The sequence below is a fragment of the Spermophilus citellus genome, assembly GCF_964194105.1.
Source record: "Spermophilus citellus genome assembly, chromosome: 5".
NCBI classification, from domain to species: Eukaryota; Metazoa; Chordata; class Mammalia; order Rodentia; family Sciuridae; genus Spermophilus; species Spermophilus citellus.
In genome coordinates this window covers 163,404,418-163,428,929 of record NC_138186.1, presented here as the reverse complement: position 1 = coordinate 163,428,929, position 24,512 = coordinate 163,404,418, and the positions used below count along the sequence as shown (strand labels likewise).

The 24,512-nt window shown below is 41.7% G+C and overlaps 1 protein-coding gene and 1 long non-coding RNA gene across 2 annotated transcripts in view; both read left to right on the top strand.

Moving 5' to 3' along the window:
• Positions 1 to 24,512, top strand: part of LOC308649645 (uncharacterized protein) — a 626,952-nt gene that overhangs the window by 281,958 nt on the left and 320,482 nt on the right. The gene's annotated exons all lie outside the window — the stretch shown is intronic.
• Positions 892 to 24,309, top strand: LOC308650226. The gene is made up of 3 exons (XR_014022280.1): positions 892 to 995; positions 3,126 to 3,910; positions 24,007 to 24,309. It is a non-coding gene; the product is annotated as an uncharacterized lncRNA (long non-coding RNA).

Sequence of the window (24,512 nt, the reverse complement as noted above, 5' to 3'; positions counted from 1 at the left end):
CAAAATGTGATCAATTTTTGCTTTCTTTGCAATACTGGACTTTCCCCTCCATCCCTTACTGGGCCTTTTAAAGGATGGTCACTGTGTGTAAAGGATGCAAAACCCTGACACATCTCGGAAGCCTTGAAGCAAAGCTCTTTCAGGTTCCTGGAACTCAGGTCCTCAACACAGCTGAATGAGCTTTCTTTACAGCGAGGTGCTGCGGATCTGACTCCCTACAGCAAATGCGCACAGCGGCTCCAAGCTGCCTCTGCCAACCTGGTCTTGAGGAGCAGCCGCAGCTGCTGTCATTTCTGCTGTGAGGGAGTTTATTGGAGTCAGTTCTAAGGAGCGCCCCTGTCCCCACTTTTCCCTTTTCTCTTCCAACAAGACATTTGGAGGGTGGTGGCTTTGGTTTGTGCCGTGGAGGGGGGAACGGGTGAGCTCCTCATTCTTGATCTCATCCCTAAGGGAAAGACGGGTTTAAATCATTTCTGGAGTAAAACGAGGGTGGATCGGGTCTCCCGAAGTGCGCTGGAAGTTAAAAAGAAGCACCAACTGGCTTTCCACCTCTCCCTCCGGAGGGGGGGGGGCCTTCCCCCAAGTGTGTGTCTGCACACGTGCGTGCGCGCATGCACACGTGCCCAACTCTGCCGGGAAGCTCCCCAGAGCAGCCCGGCTTCCCATTGTGCGGAGCGCGGTCACACCCAGTGGCCGCGGAGGCTAATCGCACGTGTCTGTCCCCCAGGGACACCTGAGAGAGAGCCCGGCCCCAGTCACTTCCTCCCTGGATGCCAGAGACCAATTTGGATAATAGCAGAACCACGTCGTTCCTTTCCTTTGTTCCCAGATGCGGTGCTGGGTAGGAAAAAGGCCCACACCATTCATGATGTTAACAATAGCGGCATTAACAGTCATTGGACTCCCACCGCGACTGTTATTCTTCAAATTAGGACCCATGAACATAATGAGATGGATTTTCACAGGAACATTTAAGGGCAGGCTGAAACAAAGAGGTGCTGCTTTTTATTCTCATTTCCCTTTATTTGTGCATAATTTAAACATTTTGAACGTTAACTGTTCTTTTCATTTTATTTGTCATCTGGGAGAGCAATATCATGGTAATGTTAAAAAAAAAAAAGGGCCATCTTTTTAGCATGCAAATAGGGGCAGAACCCCATTTATAAATTTTTGAAGAACTCTAGGAAACAACTCCCCAACATAGCTTCCTTCCATTAACATCACAATGACACTTTTCTCACTCCTGTGCTAGACTGTAAGATTCTCTCTGTGGCTCTATGCAGGCCTTGTTTTTATACAGAACCTGTGGATAGTGGCCCTGAAGTTGTGTTTGTGTCCACTGGAGGCTTTTCATCAAGTGAAAATCCAGCCCATTTCTGTTTAGGAGACAGCCTGTGATGACCTTGTTTCCATGGGCTCTGGATACATTCTTCATACTTCCTGAGGTCTCTTCTCAGTTTTCAGGGTGGTCAGATTCTCTCCTTAGCTCTGAGATGGTGTTCTCTTGCCACCTATGATATTTCTCACATTTAAAACTTAAATCAAGCTTTGCTTTTCTAGTAGAAGAGTGTCATGAGCGAGTTATACCACTAACATAAACTGGGCAGGTTTGTGTCTTTCCATGACATCAGAATTAATTGACTAATGATGCATTCACAAGCAACATGTGACTTTCATAGGTTGCAATTCCCCAAGTACTTGGTAAGCCAGCCACTCTCAGGTTCTTTTATTTCACTCTTAATTGTTAATATCCACAGTGCTCCAGTCACACATAATACTTTGCACAATGATATACAGAGATGACAGGCCAAAAAAGGGTTAAGGTGGCCTTGGGGATCAGTGGAGAGCATTTTACAAATGCAAAAGAGTCACTGTAGGTGGTCAGATAAGATTCTGAATCAGCTGAAGAGCTTGTTCAAGGAGCCTTGCTGGTGCTCTAAGAACCAGGAACTCATTCTAGGCCAGGCTCTGGAGGGCAGGCAGTTTCCATGTGGACTATGTGAAGCACAGAGGTCAAGCCAGTAGAGGCTCAGGGACAGAGAGTTGGAGGTCCAGCACCTGTTGACTTATTGGTCTGATGATGGATTGGTGTGTTCCATAACTCGTTTTGGGGGCTTCTCCTTTATGAGTTTCTGGTAAGGGTGAGAATGATAAGATCATAGGCCTGGTGTTCTATTATGTGTTTGATATGGCCATGTGGCTGTCTATCCTTGTGCATTTTAATTCAATAAGTTCACAGGGGGACTTTTTTTTTTTATGAGCACAAGGAATTTATCAGTTTGTGCCTTATGATTGTGTTGTGCAACTAGGGGTTATTCCTTTTGATAAGTTCTGTATGATCGACATTTGGTGATTATCTATTTGCCCAGACAAGTAACCAAGTCATTCTGCCTTTAGCTCTGGCACCAGCAGAGTAGTTGTTGTTCTATGCATCATGGAGTAACTAAGAGCAGGCCACATTCTGCTGTCCTCAGATAGTCCATTGCAAACCTAGTCCACAGTCTGAAGTTTGGTTATATAATACTTTTCAGAAAGACAGGAATCTCAGTCACTCAAAACAAATTGAATCCCAGAGGCCCTGGCCTCAATCTCCAGCTCCAGGCCTAAGGAGCAGCAGTTCATCTTGGTATGAAAACTCCTTCCCTCCAACCCGGAGTGTTCAGACTCCTTATCTTAAAACCGGTAGCTTGTACCAGAAGATACCTAACATCCTTCCCGGCTCCTCCAGAGAGGATAACTTTAATCAGACTCTCTTTCCCTCTCTTGACTCATTTCCATAACCAACTCCTTTGTTCTCAAAACTACCCTTTTCTTAATTAAAGTTCACTGTTGATGATGAGCCCGCAGCCTCTGGGCTGGTGCCACTACTCCGGCTCGCTCTCATTTCTGGGCTTCCTGTGAGTCCCAGAGCTGTGACCTCCTGCCACATTCCATGCGTGTGGGCGGTGATGTGTGTTCTTGTTTTACACAAGTAGGACTCTCATTTTTGTTCCCAGGCACAGATCATTTCATTTCCCACTGGATGCTGGGGGGGGGGGGGAGGCGGGCAGAACCATAATATTTTATGACTAAAAATAAGACCTGCTTTCATCTTGGCTTCTCCTTTTCTGTCTGACCCTTACCAGCTCTAGCCCAGGGGGACTTCCTCTTCACAAGAGTCCTGGTGGTCCCCAGTGACGGGACAGTGGTGGCTGGAGACACTTTTGCCGGAGCATAAGCTCTGAGAAGGAGTGACAGGGAAAGTGACACCCGGCATTCTTGTTCCTGGGCTCACTTTTAGTTCCTTTAAACAAGTAGAGTATTTTTCTGCCAGAGGGACTTGAAACCCTTCCTCTATGGTCACAGTCATAAAGAAGAAGGAAAACCTGATATGCAGTTGGGAAGGCATTTACCAGAGCATCCACACAGCCACCGCCAGCCCAGCTTCCCCAGTGGCAGTGTGGCCCGCTACGACTAGCTCTGACAGTTGAAAACAGGAAGCCTTTGCTCCTGAAAGACTCAGTGTTTAAAGACCGAAGCTTAAGTGGAAAATCCATCCAAGTCCTCCTAGCCCTTATACAGGAATGTGGCCGCCGTGCCCAGCGGTCTCCTTGCCATCGCCTGGAGGACACTTGCTGTGGGAGAGCACTGTCACCCTAGCTTCCGATGCTGTCAGTCTGGGGTGGGGCACCGGAAGTCGCAGTTTTAATCTGTTCCCAGATGCTATTGCCTGTGCTGGTTGCTTGAGATCCCACGCTGAGAACCACTGTTCTAGAGCTCCAGGAACAAGAACTTCAGGAGACAAAGAGAAGACAACTCTCTCTTATCAACGTTGGTTGACATCATTTCCAGTGAGGAGTGCCAGAGAGCAGAACCACTGGAAGCCTTGCGTGAGTGTGCATAAGGCTTGTAGTTCCCATTCCAGAATGAGGTGAGGAAGGGGTGTGGGTGTCATCCATCGTCCCCAAGTTAGGACTAGAGATGCTGAAGTCCAGTTGCCTGAGACTGCATTCTGACTCTGCCACATACCAGCTTTGCAATTTGAGGCAGATAATTTTGAACCTCATTTTTAAAATTTATTTTTTAGTTGTAGTTGGACACAATACATTTATTTTATTTATTTATGTGTGGGGCTGAGGATTGAACCCAGGGCCTCACACGTGCTAGGTGAGTGCTACACTGCTGAACCACAACCCCAGCCCACCGTTTTACTCATTTTTAAAATAGAAGTAATAACAAGACTTCACATAATTTTATTAAATGAGCTAATATTTTTTAAGGTACCAAGATCAGTGTCAATGTCAAAAGACAAAATCACAACAAATCTAGTTTAAAGAGTTTAATTGGCTTTTATTTGCAATTGTAGAATCAGGCAACAACTTGTTCTTTAAAACAGAATGAGCGTTTTCATGAACTGAACAGAAGAGTTTGGTTCGATAGGCAGAAAAGGGCTACAAAAGCAGAAACAGAACAAAAAGTGGATTGGTTGTTTGACAGATCTTCTTGCAAAGGTTAAAGCAGTGATTTCCTTGTGTAGCTTCAGCTGGACTGTTTAGGAGTTCAGCTATTATCCTGTCTCTCCTGTTTTTTTTGAAGATTAGATCAACAACTTTGTTTTGATGGAATGGAGGGAATATTAGCATACATAACTCCATTTTGGTTTGGCCTGTGGGGCCTAGTGCAGGAGCTCAGAGAAAACCAATGTCCTCCGATACCTTTTAATCAACACTCGACACTCCACATATAAAATAAAAATTGAAAATGCCTGATTAAGAACACTTTCAATTATTGCTATGTATAATATCTGGGTTCTGCTCCCACAGGGTGGACCCAATTAGGTAAATAGCACACAGAAGTTTATTTTGATAGGCTATGGTCTGACTGTGCTACCCGGCACGCCACAGCACCCTAACTTTGTTTACTTATCAGAGAATGTCTTGCTGTTCTTTGACACTTGTGTCTACATTCGGATGGCTTGGCTCTTGGTTCTTATTTCTACTTCCCTGACTGGAGCTAACACTTGATAGGTGCTAAGTCTACTGGTTTATCTGTATCATTGTCTCTATAATATAGACATGAAGGACAAGAATTACAGAGGACAAAGAGAAGACATATCACACGAGAAAAGCATCCTATTGTCCCTCTATCCAGCTGTCCATGCATGAATATATCTGTATATTTATCTATCTACCTATTTCAACTTTTCTCCTCATCTGTGGATTGTTTTTTCCTTCTCTTAGTGATATGTTTTGATGAGATCAAAGTCCTTCATGCCAAATATCCAATTGTTTCAGCATCGATAAGTGGAAGGAAAGTCTACACTTCCTTCATTGAAAAGCTTTAGTTCTGGGGCTGGACTTGTGGCTCAGTGGTAGAGCGCTCGCTTAGCACATGTGAGGAGGCCCTGGGTTCCATCCTCAGCACCACATATACATAAATAAAATAAAGACATTGTGTCCAACTACAACTAAAAAAAAATGCTTTAATGCTTTTGTTACAAATCAATTGATCATATGAGCTTGGATCTATTTCTGGAATCTATTCAGTTGCATTATTCTGTGTCCATCTTACACCAAAACCGTACTGTCTTAGCTGAGGTAGCTTTCCATAGTGCCTGAATTCAGGAAGTGAAAATCCTCCAGTTTTGTTCTTCTTTTTCCAAATTGTTTTGGTGTTCTAGGTTGTAGCACATCCACATACATTTTAGAATAGCTTGTTAATTTTTATAAAAGAATCAGATGGGATTTTAATCACGAATGCCTTGAAGCTGAGATCAATTTGGGAAAACACTTATCTTAATGACTTTGAGTCTTCCAATTCATGGACGTGATATATTGCTCCATTTATTTACATCTTTTATTTCTTTTAGCAGTGTTTTATAGTTCTCAGCATCTAGGTCATTCACAACTTTTGTTAAATTTATGCCTAAGCATATTTTTTGTTTTGTTGTGTTGTGCTTGTGTGGAATTTTACTGTTTTGGAATTTCAATTCAAATGGTTTATTGCTGGTAGATAGTACTTGTGTATTGACCTCATAGGGGATAAAAAGTAATATCTTTGCCATCACAGGGTTCCTGGCTGATACCTCTATGACAAAACACAGATTATCAAGAGAAAGGTGTAGTTAATTTATTTAAACCGTTTTACATGAAATGAGAAACCTTTGGCAATAAAGACGCAAAGAGAACTGTTTTTTTTTTTTTTTTTTGCTTTGATGAAGAATAAAGATAATTCAGAAATGTGATGGACCAAAAGGATCTGTAGCCTAATGACAATAAGCAGGGCAAGGTAGCAGTGGTAGTTGTTCAGATTCTTCTTGGCTCCTGAGTGGAGGGCAGAGCCCATCTGGAATGGGGCTCTTATGACTTACTGATAGAGGAGATAGGTCAGATAATAATTATTATTTTTTTATTTGGCAGTACTGGGGATTGAACCCAGGGCCTTGCAAGCCAAGTGCTCTACCACTGAGTCACATCCCCAACTGCAGAAAATTCTTTGATTGTTGTCCCTTAGGGGAGAAAGAAGACCAGAGAAAGAGAAAAAGCAGGGCAGAGAGACACTTCTGCTTGTGTGATTTCCTCAGCTTCCTTCAGCTTAAAATATTCAGGATGAAAATGTGACAAATTTGGGGTAGTGTTTTCCATACCTTATTGGCCTGACATCTTAGGGCCTTATCACATCTACTTATCAATGTCTGTAGATTCCTTAGACTTTTCTAGGTAGACAGTTATGTCTTTTGAAAATATGATTCTTACTTTCCAATTTTATGGCCTTCATATCTTTTCCTGCCTGCACCATGCCAGAGCTTCAGTGCAGGCTGTGGTGAGGGGTGAAGGTGGACATCCTTATTTCCTTGTCTTCGGGAAGAATATTCACTTCTCAATCATTTAATCTGATAACAACTGTAGGTTTTTCATAGAAGCCTTATAAATGAGGAGGTTTTTTTCTATTCTTAGTTCATTGAGAACTTTTGTTATGAACCAGTGTTGAATTTTATAGAGCATCTATCAAACTACATATGTGACTTTTCTTCTTTGTTTATTACTGCTGTAAATTATATTGACCGATTCGCAAATGCTGGGGGTAAACCTTGCATTCCCTGGATAAACCAGACCTTGCCATGGTGTAATAGTCTTTATACATTGCCAGATTCTGTTTTAGTATTTTGTTGATGATTTTTGTATGTTCATGAAAGATTTATCTATAGTCTTAAAATATCATTGTTAGGTTTGGTATGAGAGTACTGACAGTCTTATAAGGAGTTGAGAAATGCACCTTCTTCCTCTGCCTGTTGAAAATTTTTGGTTAAAAATTGGTATTATTATTCATATCTCAAATGTTTCATAGAATTTACCATTAAACCAGTTGGGTCTAGAGTTTTTTTTTTTGTGAAAAGAATTTGTGAACTCAGCATAGAATTGAATAAAGATAGAGGGCTACTTAAATTTTGTATTTCTTCTACAGTTTTCTTTCATTATGTTTTTAAAGGAGATCATTCGTTCCATGTATGTTTTCAAATTTATTTATTTATTTATTGTTCATATTTGTCATCTTAACCTTCTAATGACTGAAAGAATCTGTATCTCATTTTTAATTCCTGATTTTTAGTAATTTGTGTTCTCTCTTCATTTCTTTAAAATCATCTAGCTAGGGATTATTTAAAAACAAAAAAAAAATCTTTTTAGTGCTAAGAATCAAACCCAGGGCCTCAGTTATGCTACATAACTGCTCTACTGTTGAGCTATAACTCCAGTCTTCAATTTTATTAATCTTTTCAATGAATCAAATTTCTCTCTGTTTTCTTTTTCCCTATTTCATTTATTTCTTTTCTATATTATCTTTTTTTTTTTTTTTTTGCTTCTGATTTTTTGAGGGTTTAATTTACTCTACTTCTCCTGGCTTCTTAAGATAGAAACTTAGGTTTCTGATGTTGTAAATCTATATAGTTTAAGTGTCATTGTTGCTCCCATTTTCCTGATAAAGAAATCAAAGCTCAGTGAATGTGTGAGGCTCCAGGCTTCTAGAGCTAGAATAAGTGGAACCTGGATTCAGAACCAGGTGTCGAGGCTCCTGAGTCTGCTGTGGCCCCCTAAGAGGTGATGATAAGGTGCAGTCATGTGCTCCTGAGAGACTTGGAAGGTCAAAACCTCAAGCACTTATGACATTTTTTGCAAGTATCCTGGGGTGTTTCTGTCCCCAGTGCCTATCTCCCTTTTAGTGTAAACAGTTTGTGGGATGTGCAGTTGTCCCTCAGTACCTGAGGCGGGTGGAGCATAGGTTTTAGGATCACCTAAAGATACCAACATCCATGGATGCTCAAGTCTCTTATACAAAATGGAATAGTATTTGCGCAGAGCCTGTGTGTACTTGTGTGTTCTTCAGATCAGCCCTATCTTATTTATAACACCTAATGCAATGTCAGTGCTGTGTAAATAGTTATTGTACTGTATTATTTAGGGAAGAATGACAAGAAAAAAAGTCTGTACATGTTCAGTTACACTTTTTTTTTTTTTTAAATTTTGTTGATCCTTAGACGTAGAACCCATGGATGGAGTGGGGCTAACTTGTGTGTTCTGGGGACAGCGCGAGCACTGGCTTAGGGCTCAGGTCCATTCAGGGGGCTTGGGCCCTCTTGCCAAGTGAGGATGTAAGGACATTTTGGAGCAGCCTCACTGAGGATTAACCCTCCCTCCTGCTCTTTCCCACAGTTCCCCGGGTGCCTTCTCCCTCTCTCCTGCTGGGTGCTGGGGCCCTGGTTGGTGGGACCTCTATGTAGCCTTTCTCCAGCTCCTGGGGCTGCCGGGACAGAGTGCGGAAGTTTTCAAGGTCTGTGCTCCGGGCTGTGTGATGCATTCCCTACTCCCTGAAGAGCCCTCTGCTTATAATCGCAGGGTTTTGGCATGTGCTCCCTGACAGAAGAACAGATGTTTCCTTCAAGAACAAAAGAACGGGGCATAACTGTTGGCCTGTCGGTTTGCCACTAATAACATCGAATGTGGAAGCAACAAGTCCTAGCGAGATGGTCCCTACAGGACCATGAGACCTGTGCCAGAGAATCTTAGCTGAAATGAAAGCGCTGGGCTCTGCCTTCAGGTTTTTAACAGGCAGCCTTCTGGATGGTTTTCAGCCTCTGTGGAGAGACGGCCTGACCCTTCTCTGCAGCTATGTTGGTGAATTTCATCGCGTAGGGTAATGATGGTTGGGTTGCGTGAGTTACCCTGGAAGATCCCAGGCCTGTGTGCATTTCAGAGACGCATTTCCAGGGTTCTTACAGACTCTCCCAGATCTGCAGCCGCAGCCCGCATCCTTATATGGGGAAGCCTTAGCTAAATAGCAGCGCTCAGCCAAACTCAAAACACCAGGGCGAGTTTTTCTCTTCATCTGCTGGCTGCAACTTCAAAGCACACAGAGCCCACACACAAAAATGAAAAAAAACAAAGAGCCTAAAAAAAAAAAAAAAGGTGGGGGCCAGCCTCAGAGCCCACCCCCAAAAGTTCAGCTGGCCCCTTGTGTTCAGAACCTTTCTACCCCATCCATCATGTGTCGCCGGGGTTTAGACACATCCCTAGAGCAGTCCTCCGATTTTTGATCTCTGAAGAACATCTCCTTTGAGGTTGTCCTTGGCTTTAGCCCAAAGGACAGACTTTTTCTTTCATTCATTCCCATAACCCCTTATACCAACTTTTTTTTTTTTTTTTAAGCTAGCAGAAGGGAAAAATACTATGTTCCTTCTTTTAACGTCTTTTACCAGGATCACTGGAAGAGGTCAGCATTTGGTTTTGTAAGTTGTGGTTAGAAAAGAATATTCATAGCATCTCGTATTAAATCTCTACCATCAGCATAACTTTTACAAACCTCTCCTCCGATTTCCCCCGGATGTTAGCTGGAAGGAGAGAGCATAGACCCCGATATGGCGATTTTGTACTCCTGGCTTATCCCTCTCTTCCTGGCCTTCTGCATGTGGATTTGGATGATACTTAACAGGATCACCATCTCTTTAGCAAAGTGTTTTTGGAAATATTTACCATTATTCTCATAATTAATATCAAATTTGTTGATGCTATCACCATGCTGCTGAGGTGGGAAATGAGGAAGCAGAAACTTGGAGTGACTTAAAAATCTTCCTAAGTTGAATCTATTATATTTGATTCTATATAATTTTTAAAATATATGACTGAGATAATGTAATTATGATCTTAAAATCTTTGTGTGGTGGTGGAATGTAGCCAAGAGTTTCTAAGAAACAGAGGGTCCACATGAAAGCCCCCTACTGTTTGCCACTAATCATCTGTATGGCTCTCCACAGCCAGTTTTCTCCCTCCATCTGTCAGTTTTCTAGTCTGCAAAATGGACTTCAATGTACTTTCTCTGTGACTGCTCACAAACACAGAAGGACACTTTACACACGTTACTCAAGCTGTACTTAAACATGGTGTGGGTCCGGAATCGTGGCTCAGTGGTAGAGTGCTTGCCTAGCATGCATGAGGCACTGGGTTTGATCTCCGGCACCACATAAAAATAAATAAAAACAAATAAAATGAAGATGTTGTGTTCATCTACATCTAAATTCTAAAATATATATACATACACACATATATATCACGCTGCAGTCTCACCACAGCCACATGGGAAGATGTGAGAAGTGCTTGGGACACATAGAAAGTTTGGGTCCGAAGGGCCTGGGTGCTAAATGACTATTTTTTCATATTCCAGACAGTGAGTGAAATTCTGCAAATGTCTCAATGCCTCTATTTTAAGTTTATTTTTATGGCTTGATTTAAAACATAATAAAAACAAATGTGCATCTATTACAATTCAAAATTGAACTACCTGGGTGGCATGGGGTGGGAGGAACAGTGGCTGAAATGAAGGAGAGGAAAACGTACATTTCTATGATAATAAAAGAGTTGTAGTACAAAATGGAAAGCAATGAAAATTGAACTAACAAACCCAGTGTGATACAACTGACTGAATTTCTGCATTTGGAAGCAAACTCGAACTTGGTGATGGTGCTTGGTTGGTTCCCTTTTGTCAAATGATGGGATGCCACAGCTTCCTGGACATAAACACTGCTGTGTTGTTTTTGTTCAATTATGTTTGCATTTTAATGAATAACAATGATGCTTACCTGTGCCTATTGAATCCATAATGAAAACTCTGGGTTGAAATATCTCGACTGGAGGAAAAGGAGAAATACAGAATGCCCGGCAGTCCAGTACTGCTGTCCCCAAGCCGGAGGGGCAAGAGGCTCAGGTGATTTTCCAGCAGAGTGACAAATTTACCTCAAATCATTTCCCTCTTTTATCTAAAGACTGGATCAGTGACCTTAGTCAGTGACCGGAAGTCGGTGGATTTCTAGAGGAGGGTGAAGTGTCCTTGCTAAGCTGTCAACACACCCTGGTCTGCTGGGACCATCCAGGTTACATTTATGGTTCAGCATGATTATTCATTTGGTCTCCTTTCCTTCTAAAAATGGCCAAATTTAGGTGATAAATTGCACCATTACACTATGCATTCTGGATCTGGGGCACGCAGTCCAGGTATCAGGATCCCTGTACCCTCATCAACTGGGAGGGTTGGCACCGCACAGCATTGGACTGGACCTAGATCCTTTGCTAGTCTGTGCTCTCCCCTTTAATACATATTCCCAAACTAATTGTCTCACTAAATTCACTAAGTGCATTTTCTGCTGCACCATTTCTATTTGGGAAAGATGCCAGAATTGTCAGCCAGTAAAGACTTCAGCCTTTTCTTGGCCAATTTGCCAAAAAAACATCAGAGGGAGTTATTGATCTTTTCCCTTGTACTCATTCAGCTAATTTTTTTAAAAAAATGTTTCCTTTCTTTTCTTCTTCTTAAGCTGACATCCAATAAAAGCTATTTCTTTCAGGTGCCAGCAACATGTCAGCGCCAATACCATTCATAATATGACTTGCAGTCCCCCCGTTCCTCTACAAAGACCCTTTTCTGGGTTCTGTTGGTGACACAGGTCTCTGTCGAGCTGGCTTCCCTCGTGCATTCATTCCTGGGTGGCTGTGAGCCTGGACTGGTCCTTGCGGCTGGATCCTATTTGAATACTGTATTTGGATACTACTGCAAGTCACACACCTTTTTAAATTACACAGTATACTAGTTATCAGGAAATCTTATTTTATACTTAATTTGTGGAAGAAAGCCTAGAAGATTAGTCAGAGACATTTAAATAGCTAATTAGTTTCTCAACAGGAGTAAATTTTGGATTTGGCCTTCAGAAATATGAACTGTTCTTTCAAAAAATCTCTGACATTGAATAGTGCTAAGCTTCCCACTGTGGAAGCCATTCACTTCTTGCTTTCTCTTAGCTGGAGGCCCTGTCTCATATTGTCCTGTGAGGCAAGATCAAAGAAAGGGGCCTACCCAGTTGCATACATAATTACCAGAGAGATGGGCAAGGTGGTTATGGTGACAATAAATATTTAAGATATCTGGGAAGCTTTTAAGAAAAGGATAGTGACAACTGTTAGCAGATGCTGGTGAGCACCATGCAAAGTGGTGGTTGGGCCTGGCATTTGGTCGACCTGCAAGCAATTTGCCTGAATTGGCCTGAAAGCTGCTCATCCTTCCTCTTGAATAATGCTCTGCTCAAGTGCAGTGTCCCATGGAGAGCCCCATGGAAGGTACATAAATACGGGCTATGTGTAAAAGTGAGAACTGTCACTCAGTTGTTGGTCAACATGAGGACAGTGAAAACCAGTAACATTTTGTTGTTGACATTGGAAGGTGCTTTATAGAATTTAAATTCCAGAGGAACTCAAATCTGCAATAATTTCTACTTATTCTCTTTCTTCTTTCCTCCTGCCTACTCACCTTGTGTGTGTGTGTGTATGTGTGTGTGTGTGTGTGTGTGTGTGTGTGTGAGAGAGAGAGAGAGAGAGAGAGAGAGAGAGAGAGAGAGAGAGAGAGAGATTCTAGGATCAGGACTTCTGAGATTCTAAAAATTAATTTGGATAGGAATTACTTGCAGTTAGAGAAAAGTGTTGATATAGTAGAATATAAGTAATTTACCATTGATATATGCATTCTAAAAATATGCCTGTGAAATTTTCATAATTCTAAAATGGGAATGGAACCAAAATGTTTAGTCAGACACGATAATTATAGCTAACATTTATTGAAGGCTTATAATGGGCCAGCCACTGTTCTAATTGCTTTATGTCTATTAGTCAGTGTAGCTTTCACAACTGACCAAAGAGACAATTCTTATCACCATTTACAAAGCAAGAAACAAGCACAGAGAGGTTCTGTCACTTGCTTCTAGTCATCAACCAACACAGTGCCAAATGATTCTAATTCTTGTCCTTTAACTTTCAAAGAGTTTTTTATTTATTAGTATTTTGGAGGAATACCGGGGATTGAACTCAGAGGCACTCAACCACTGAGCCACATCTCCAGCCCTATTTTGCATTTTATTTAGAGACAGGTCTCACTGAGTTGCTTAGCACCTAGCTAAATTGTGGAAGCTAGATTTGAACTCATGATCCTCCTGCCTCAGCCTGCTTGGATTATAGGAGTGTGTCACTACACCCAGCTTTCATAGAGTTTTTAAAGGACTGTTTTTATAACATGCAAAGAAAACTATTTGAAGTTTTACCTTGGAAGTATTAGTAATCAAAAGTAATATTTTAGAATACGTTATTCCTGGATATTGATTTCCTTGCACCTAGTTATTCATATTTATCTTGAAAACTGCTGTAGTAAAAACTCCACAGGCTAGGGGTGGTGGCGCAGGCCTGAGAGCCCTCTGTTACCTCCCCCCCCCAAAAAAAAAAAAAAAACACAACTGCAAACTGGGTGACTTAAGACAACAGAATTTTATTCTCTCATAGTTCTGGGCATCAGAAGTCTGAAGTCAAGATGTGGCAGGGCCACACTCTCTCAGGAGGTGCTAGGGGATTATCTTTCCTTGGCCCTCCCAGTCCTCTGTGTTGCCTGCAGTCTGTGGCTTCCTTGGGGGATGCTTCCTATAATGTAAGTGTTCTTCCTGTGTGTCCACGTCCAAGGGTCCCTCTTCTCAGGACGCCAGTCATTGGGTAGGGCCCACCCTAATCCCAGAAGGACTTCATCCTAACTTGATTTTATCCACAAAGACTCTTTATTCAAATAAAGCCCCACTCACAGGTACTGGAGATTAGGACTTGAACATATTTTGTGGGGGCCACACTTGAGTCTCCAATGATGTCCCTATCTGCTTAGCTCTTGTTATCTCTTATGAGTTCATTTTGAGAATAAAGCAAGAGAACCATTTTCCCCATGCAGTTTCTTTCTCTTACTTCCAACACGTGTGTGGAATTGAGTCCTTCCTTAAAGCAGCATCTAATCTTCCAGCAGATGTTTCCACCATAATGACTGGCAGAGAATTCCACAGTGGAGAGGCCTGGGATCAGGGTGGGGTAGTTCTCATGATAGACCTTTTATTTCATGGCAGATCCCTTTTGATTTTCACTCCTAAATTGCTTTTCCATTACTTGTCCATAATAGTTAAAACAATAGGGCGGAAGTGAGTGTAGAGTTGACATTTATAGTGAACATCCTGCAGCCAGGATCTCTCCTGCCATCTTCTTATTTTTAACCTTCCTCACGATATTGCACCGAGTTGAAGATACATAATTTAACCATTCTTATATTTGGCACCGAGATGGCTTCCATTTCTTTCTCTTTCGCTTTAGCACTGCAATGAATATGTGTGCTTGTATCTTTTTTTTTCTCCCTATGCAATTTTTCTAAGAGGAATTTCTCAAAGAATCTACTATTTGAGTGTACCTTCCCAATCTATTGTTTGCTGTCAAGATTGCTGTCAGAAATTGCTCCAGAATCACCCCAGCCTTCTTGTCATCAAGCTCGTCATTTCAGTTTTTGTTTTAAATGGGGCTTCGTTCTCTTATTTTTAACTGTATTATCATCATGGTGGGATATTTTTCAAATGTGCTTCTCCTAAACATTAAAATCATTTGGGAGCTGAAAAAAAAAAAAAAAACAGGATAGCTTATCTTTCTTTCACAGTTGTTTAAAACACGAGAGAAGGAAGTTAGGTTGGATTGGTTGCATGACTCGATATTTAAAGTTTCCTGAGTTGATAAAGCTGCAATAATTCAATTTTTGTTCTCAGTGCCCACATTTTCAAATTTACACTTAAAATTTAAAAACATAAACAGATTTGTTTTATTAACATAATGTTTGTTAACAAGAACAAAAGATTCCCTCTATGTAACTTCTTATTTTAATTAAATAACAGTATTTAAATGGCTTCTGTGTTTGGTGATGCTTTCCCTCTGATTTATCATGGTAAACACAGGTCCTAAATATTCACCATAAACTTGTTGAATGGAAGATGATTCACCTCTTAATGAATTCATAAGTATCTGCTTAAATTAGCTTTAGTAAATAAAATTACCAGCGTATCACTCACTTTCTAAAATGGCTGCTGCTAAATTAATTTGCAAGTTTATCAAATTGCATTATGGCTCTAAAATGCATGGTGATACACATTGATTAGGAATTTACCTTTATCTGAGGTTTCTGAAATGTGTAGATTTAATATTCTATGTATGATTAAAGGAGACATAATATTTTTCAAACAATATATATCCTCCAAGATATGTGTTTTACTTCACCTCCACTTAATATTAGTCACTTATAATAATTGGATTCAAAAGTGTTCCATTGAGGGCTGGCACAAGAGGATTTTAGATAATCAATATGATTTTACTTTATTTCAAATTAATTATGTTTTTCCCATTCTCATTTTACAGCAAGCAAGGGGTTGGCCCTGAATTCAGCTGATCTGGGAAGTCAGACCTCCATGTATCGAATGCAGACAGCTTTCTTGGCTGCACCCACAGACTTAACTGTTGACTTAGCCCTAGGAGTCCTGGCCACAGGCAAAGAGGACAGGGAGAGCCAGCTTCTCTAACTGACTTCAGGATTTAGCAGGTCATGATTCTGGTTCTCTTCTGACTCCAGAACCACACCACACAAACAATCAGGGTTCCTGGTTTATGAGCTAAATGTGCATTTGAATATACAGACATATGTGTACACTCATGCATATACAATGTATGCATGAGTACATGTGTATGTATTATTTATGTAATATAGACCCACATGCACACATATACATTTTTTCACCTTATATCTCTTGCATTCCAGGCTTCTTTTGTAATTGTGAAAATGGATGAATAGCCAAACATTTGTAATAGAATAGGAAAAGGAAAGCTATTAGAACCTGCTTTGATTGCTTTAGCCCCAAAAGGGCATCGTTTGACTTTATCCTTAGACCAGATATTCTTTTGTTTAAATAAAATATGTTGACAGAGAACTTTTGATGCAATATTTGAAAGCTCTGGAGATCAGACTGGGGAGAAACAGTGAATTCAAGACAGCTGAAGCCCTCTGCATGAAGAATGAGGAGGGTTGGGGGAGGAGAGAGAGAGAGAGAGAGAGAATGAGCTGGGCTTCCTGGGAGTCTGAGCAGACATGTTAGCCAGTGAGAGATCCCATTAGTGGTGGTGACCAAAAGAAATGAGAAAGACCAGGAATGTCTAACAGGTAATTTTAAGTTGTTACTTGGTGGAGTTATTATTTAATGCCCTTCCCTCTCTCAGGTCTTTGGGGAATCAAGGGAGAGGATGGGTTCCCTGTCTGGGTTGCTCAGGGACAGTGAAGCGAGCTCTGGCAGGAAAGGTGCTCCACTGGAGAAGTGTCACCCTCCGTTTTATTGCCCAAAGAACCTTCCTTGAGCTCTGTTTGTTACACAGAGTCCTGCATTAACCCAGAAGGACTCTGTATGGGCCAACACTGTTTCCCAGATGTCCTGTCTGGCCCCAGCATGACTCCCCTGAGAACAGGAACGTTTTCAGTTCTTCCCCTAACCAAAGCCAGGCCCAGTGGATGGCAGGAAATGGAATATCCCAGAGATGGATATTTGGGATCCATACTGATTGCAGTGCCAAAATGGGTGTGGAATCTTCCAGAAGCTGTGATGCTAAATTGGTTTGCTTACAGGTGGGTGTCCTCTGGTCTCCAGCATTCCCATCTTGGACAGACTCACTCTTGAACTCTGTTCTTTCACTTATCTGAGGTTTATTTCTTTATCCTTTGCCAGGTTTCAACTCTAGACTGGACCTTCCCTGGTATTTATCTCTAGAATAATAAATGAGCTCACCTTCCTATGAGAGATACATTGCTTTGCCCACATCCAGAGGGGATCCCCTATTTTTTAGTCTTAGGTTTCTCCAGAAGGATGATCAGATCCTTAGTCTTAATTCTTATTTGGAGTAGGACTCAAGCCAGATCAGCACAAGTCACTAGCAGGCACCTCGTGACTGAGCTACTACAGGTAGGAGGGGCTTCCCGACATCATTGTCAGTGTGTCCCCCTGTACCTTGAAATAAAATGCACTCTCTGTATATTTCTCAATAAATAAATGTATGTTTTCTTCTGATGGGGAAACAAAGAGAAGAAGAGAAATAGCAGAGAAACTCCAGTTGAAAAGGAAGGCTATTAAGGCTAAATGTATTCATTTGTCTTTTACCTAATAGGCAATAAAAGATCGCCCTGTTAGAAGATAAACTCGAGTCTGGACAAGATGCTAAAAGGGCTTTTGTAAAAAGTTTCTGGATATCCTTAAGCGTCTCATAACCTCCCCTGGAACATCTTTCAAACACATCCATTACAGACACAAGAGGGGAATGGCAAAAAAGAGAAACAAAAACATGAGCAGAGTTGCCATCAGCAGAAATTAAGCGCATACGGAATTCATAAAGAGGTTTAACTTTTCCACGTAGGTGTGTAGATCTATAACTCACACTCGAAATCAGCCATTGGGCAGCGAGGATAGAGACCTGAGCTTTTGAAACAAATGAGCAGACAAAGAAGTGAGTTTGGGTTTTGCCCCTTCTCTGTCAGTTACATTATTTTATCGATCACCAGCCCTGGGAAGTTCTACTTGATGCATATGAACATTGGAAGCGACAATCGCTGCCATACTTGCTTCCTGGAATTCTTTGGAGGATCAACATGAAGAAAGTAGTACTGGCTGCTATGATTATACTCCTCCAAACAGAGTTGCTTTTGGCTAATACTTGGAGAGGTTGTTTCCCTCCCCAGACCCAGATTAGGTAGCTGAGATTATCTGCTGGAAGACAACCAGCAGGCTGGGACTGTGAGGACCTGTGCAGAAAGGGGCCATGGTCAGGTGAATATGTCTGAAAACGCTGTAAAGATTCTCCTTTCTATTTGAATAGACCAGTAAGATGACAAATTAGAGAGAGACAATCTAACTACCCACTGCCTACATTCAATGGGTAGATGAATCTGTGTCCTAACCTTTCTGAGCCTCAGGTTCCTCATATATAAAATACAAAAAGTGCCAATTTGTAGGTCCATTTCTTTTGTTCCCCATTTCTTACTAGGCACTTATCTGGGGTCTTTAAGATTTTCAGGTCTTGATTTTGCTTCCTTGCAAGGTGCATATATTAAGACGTGCCTGGTCCTTTCTGTCTGGCCCTTATAAAAACCTCCCTGCTTCTGGGGCACTAACATTCTTGGGCATTTCCCCAGTTCTGCCCTTGCACCCCACTCCTCACCTCTGTGGCTCAATAGAATAGAAAAATAGAAAGTACCTGAAGCCTTGAGCAGAGAACATCCTGGGTCTTTCTCATGCTGCTCACCCCAGAGTGCAGCTCCAAGTACCAGTTTGCTCTTGCTCATTTTATGCGTCTTTCCCAGGATTTCAGAGCACACTTTCTTTTGGTTTTCCTTTGCTTCTCCCTACCACACTCACCTCAGCCACTCCACACTGAGAGCTGAAATGTCTTCAGCTGGAGCAGGCACGTGGCAGATGTTGCCAGGCTGCATTGAAGTAACCTGGTACAGGCTTGAGCTTTGTGTGATAAACTCACAGTTCTAGAAGGTTTGCTGTATAGGCTTTGCTGGGTTAAGCATTTGTATATTCAAGGGAGTTTAGAATAGGTGCCGTTCCAGGGGCCTCGGGAGGGAGGCCAGCTACCTGCAGCTCTCCAAGAGAAGGAAAAACAAATCCCGGTCCTCTCCTCACGCAGCCCCACTTCCCAATCTTCACTGCTCCCCTCAACCTGGGTGAAAACACAAAGATCAGACCCACTTCCCTACGGCATTATCTTACCCCCAAGTTAACTTCAAGCCCACATGTCATCTTTCAGACTGCATTCACATTGATAATTAGATGCTGACTTGGTAAAATTAGTGACAAAGATCATTCCACATCTTTGGTTCAGATGCAGTCCTCCATGTTCAGTGTCCAGTTTGTCCCCAAGTTCTGCAGCCTAAGAGAAAACATTCCCCTCAGAAACGATGTCTCTCAGCTTCCTCGACACCTCACCTATTCCCAGAGTTCACGCCTAAAGGATAGGAGAGGGCCTTGGGGCTTTTGTTACCACATTTTGAGCATAAATCAATTTATCATATCTGTCAATTGCATACACTCTAATGCAATCATATAGTTACACTGTACATACACACTCCTATCTACCTGTGTGAATATAATTACAACAAACATATGTCTTCCCAAAGTAACCCAATTTTAACTAAAATCAACCTAAGAAATCATTAAGTTGGAGTTGATTATTCACTTTGCAAAATGCTTTTTTTTAAAAAAAAGTAAAAGAATCAAATCAGGGCTCCTTCATCCTCCCACGAGGCCTTAGAAGTCAGTCACAGATAATACGATGATCTAATACTAGATAGCAATGGATCTTATGTAAGAACTGAGGCAAAGTTAGAAGTGAAACGATTTCATGTGAATGTGAGGGGGTTGGAAATATTTTTAAAAGAATGTTTCTCCCTGTTGCATGGAGAGTCAGAGCAACTGCCAAAATGTGGGCAAAACGAGAGGATTATGCAATGGGAGGAAAGAGATCAACACACACAGCACGGTTGTGACTCCAGTGTTATTAGGTTTTTTTTTTTTTTTAATTAATAATAAAATTGAGCAGGTGGAAGTGAGGCAGTTGGTGATTCAGGAAGGCCCATAGGAAACTTCAAACTGTCAAGCAAAACACTTCTTCCTTACCGCGAATTTCAGTTTCTTTAAATGGTCTTTCAACAGAAAACCTAATCTCTGAGAGATCTGTGCCCTGGGGTGGGGTCAGCAGCAAATGCGCACCCCACCTCCTGCCTCTGACTTGGCACATTCATGAGATGGTGGAGCCAAAAGCAGACTGTCCACTTGATTTCTTTCAAACCTGGGAAAACAAAGGAAGCACAGATGTTCAGGGTGTGATCCAGAAGAACCCGGAGAAGGGGGTGGGGTGGTGGCAGGGATATTATTGAGGACATGGTGGTGTTTATTTCGTTCTTAACAATAAGAAGGAGAGGACTGGGGGTTCAGGTCTGGGCTCTCACATGCATCAGAATTGGGTAGATGGTTCATGGTGTTGGGGCACATCCTCTTTATTAGTCTCATTCATCTTTGAATGAAAACTGTTTCTTGAGGTTTACACAGTATAATGGTTTGAGATGGTTTCCAACTGGTCTTCCTGCTGCAGTCCTGCCCCAGGGTTGCTGTAGCACTGTGTGGGGTGACTTGCTGGTTACCTAAACCTCCCTCTGTCCTTCTCACAGTAAGCTTTTCAGGTATGTTTAGGCCACCAGGCCTCCAGGCCCTGGTACAGGTTTGTCCCCCCTGTCAGGGACACCTTCCTTTAGTTTTTCATTGATCTGTCACATGCTCCCTCCTCCTTGAGCCACCTGACCCTCTCCTGTCTTAGGTGGCCCTTGTGCTTCCTTTCTGTGATTTTCTAACCACCCCAGCTCTCACTTTACATTGCTCTGATTGTTCTCCTCCTCTAGACACACGTTTTGGACGTCTGGCTGGTGGAGACCCGGTGGTCTCTTCTTGATGTTTCCCATACCTCTGCCCATGTCTCTGAGTCAGGAAGCCCCTGCATCCCTGTCTTCTCAGGGATACTGTCATGGAGACGGTGCTGCTCCTTAGGGTGAGGTGTTCCAGGACTCCAAGTCTTCCAGGTCCTCAATGTTTGTATCATCTTCAGCTGCATGTCCCAGGGGTCTTTGTGTTCTCTTTCGAAGTGGGACCATGCCTTTCTCTTCTCAGGGATCACCCTTGGTCCACCGGGCCAGACTGTCGTATTCCACAATAGGATTTGGAAAGCATTCTGAAAAGATAACTTGGAAGCTCCTTCCATCTTTTCCTCTCATCATTGTCTCTATTTTGCCACCTGGAAGATGGGTGCAGCCATCTTGGACTTTGAGGATGAGGCTTGAGCAACCTGAGCCGACAGGACCGTGGGGCAAAATGAGTCTGGGCAGGCCAACTCTGGGCTCGCTTTGCATGAGAGGGAAAAACACTTCTTAGTTTTGTTTAAGCCATCTATTTTTTTTTTCTGTCACCTAATACCTACTTAAACCTAAATTATTTAGGTCTAATGGAGAAATAAAGTCAGATTTGGTAGGACTTTCAATGACTTGGCTGACCTAGTCAATCTATATCTCAATTTGTGTGTACACAAAGCCACATATAAATGCATTATACTTTGGTATGCACTGTGCAACTAATTAGATTTTGTGCATAAAAATATGAAAGAACTGCCATTGAATCCAGAATTAGGTAGATGGTTCATGGTGTTGCGGGTATATCCTCTTTACTAGTCTCATTCATCTTTGGAATGAAAATTGTTTCTTGTGGTTTACACAATATAACTTGTCATGGTGGAGAAAAACCTTCCCTCATTCTAGAGGCAAGTTTAACAAGTAGTTTGATTAGCCTCAATATTTTAAATTCACACAGCAGGATTTAGTAGTGACTGAGAGATGCTTATATCTCAGAATAGGCAGGGGGAAGTGGTTATCTGTGTCCCTCCAAAATTCATATGTCTAAACCTAACCCCAAGTGTTAGGAGGTGGGGTCTCCAGGAGGTGATTAGGCCATGAGGTTGGAGACTTCCCAGAGGAGATTAGTGACTTTATAAAAGAAGTTCCAGAGGGTCCCTTAACCCTGTCACCCTGAGAGAACCCAGCAAAAATTAACCATCTATGAACCAGATTATCTTAACAAATATTAACAAGTATTCTCATCCACCAGAACTGTTTAGAAAGAAATTTCTCTTTTTTTGTAAGCTAACCAATCTATGGTATTTTGTTATAGCAGCCAGAATAGACTAAGACACCTGACTGTACAAATAAAAAAGAATATGAAGAGCAGTCCTTAAAAAAAATAGAAGTTTCTTTATCTCATTCACTTAGATTCTTCGTGTACATTGGTTGTACTCTGATGGCTGCACAGAACTTTCATGTATATCTAAATTCTAGTTGCCGCAGAGGAAGTGTTGATAACTCAATAATTCTTTTCACACCGATGTAGGGGAATCTCTTTGAATTTTTTGGAAGTCCCAGTCTTTCTCCAAATAGCTCTGAGTTAGGAGATAGTTTTGATTGCTACTTATATTACAGGGGGTTATCTGAAAGGCTTGAGACCAGAAGTATTTAGGAGTTTGAATTTCAGATTTTGGAATGTTCATATATACATAATGAGGTATATTGAAGATGGAACCTAAGTATAAACATGAAATTAATTTATGTTTTATGTACACCTTATAAACATAGCCTGGTGGTAGCTTTATATTTTTGGTGAACTGCATTTTTCTTTTTTTCGTTTTCTTTCTTTTTTGGTTCTGGGGATTGAACTCAGGGGCACTTTACCACTTAGCCACAACCCCAGCACTTTTTTATATTTTATTTCAAGACAGGGTCTCACTGAGTTGCTTAGGGCATCACTAAGTAGCTGAGACTGACTTTGAACTTGCAATCCTCCTGCCTGAGCCTCCTGGGATTACAATCATGTACCACCACTCCCAGCTAGTGAACTGCATTTTGACTACAACCTGTCACATAAGGTCAGATGTGGAACTCTATACTCACAATATCATGTTGTTATTCAAAACGTTTCAGATTTCAAAGCATTTTTTATTTCAAATGTTCAGACTATGGATCCTCAGCCTATAGACCAAAGGATTGTTTTTCTTGCAAAAGTGAAACTTCTCTTTTTACTCTTAAATTAATGTGTGTGGTCAAATAAGGACTAGGTGGCTAGTAGATGGTGTTTTTGAGATACGGACTGTCAGAGTATGATTCCTACTTTCCCAATGCATGGACCCCTGAACTTATTCATCTCTTTGGCACACATTACCCTGTTTTTGCTGTGAGCTGGGCAAATGAATATGAACACCTAGGTGCAGAGCTTTTCAAAATGTGCTCTCAGACCCCCAGGATCGTACAGAGGTGCCCCTGCTCTGCTGAGGAGGGTAGGCTGGTCCCTGATCCCCCTACCCGCTTGTTGTACTCACAGCAGAGAAAATTGTATCTGTTTTATATATCAGACTACCATGTACAGTTCTTTTTAAATAAAAGAACTCTGCTGCTGAAAGATAAAATAAATTGAAAAGTACTGGTGTAGGGCAAATCCATCACTATTATTGGAAAAATGGCCTCCAATGTATGTCCCATTGAGTGTGGCTAAACATTATCAGTATGTGGAGCAATAGAAGTAGAACAGATTAATTTAATCAGTTTTTATGTGTCATGGGTCAAAGGAAAGGAAATAGGCGATTGCCTCTTTTCTTAGAGTCAAGAAAAAAACACTCTTTCCCCAACGCTTTATTTGTGATTTTGGAATGCTGGGGAGGTGGGGGCATCACAGGACAGGGGGCTTAAGGAGCACTGGTCTGCAAGTTGCTTCAGTAAACTAGACTGACTATGTGTCCCCAAAGGCTCCATCATAAAGCAGAGACTGAGGGTGAAATGGGGTTATTGAACTGTGCTTTGAATTAGTGAATTCTAAATATGGAAGTATTCTTTCTTAAGGATACAGGTATTGGACGTTTTGGACACATCTGTAGATCTTAACTTTTGCCAGTGAATGAGTTGATAGGAGGGATTAATTAAAATATAATAATAACCTTTAAGTTCGAATTCAAACCAATTTTCTGTCCATAGCAAGATCTAGAGGCCTACAAGAGTCCGAACACCACCTAGATAGGTCCCTAAGGAGGAATGAGATATTTGGAGAAACTGGTAAGCTGCTTCAGGGACCCTCAGTAACCTCTGGGTTACCTTGGGATCAACAACAGAAAATGGCGGCTGTTTTCCAAGGATAAGTCCACCTTCGGGTTGGCTGAAGTGCCCACTGTGAACCTGGGAGCCCTCCAGGTGTTTGGTGAGAAGATTCTTACCTGCAAAGAGAGGAGAGGGGACCCTTGTAAGGAATGACATGCTCTTCTCGTCTCTCATCCATTCAACAAAGCCTTTGAGTCAGCGCCAGGCGACAGGAACTAGGGTAAGTCAGCAGACAAGACAAACATCCCTGTCCTCGTGGGGATTACATGCTGTGGAGGAAAAATTAAAAAACATTTATATAAAAATATGTAAGAAAGATAGAAAACAAAGCAGAAAAGAGGAAAAGGAAGTGTTGGGGGGAGGAGGGACCATAAAGAGAGTAGTTA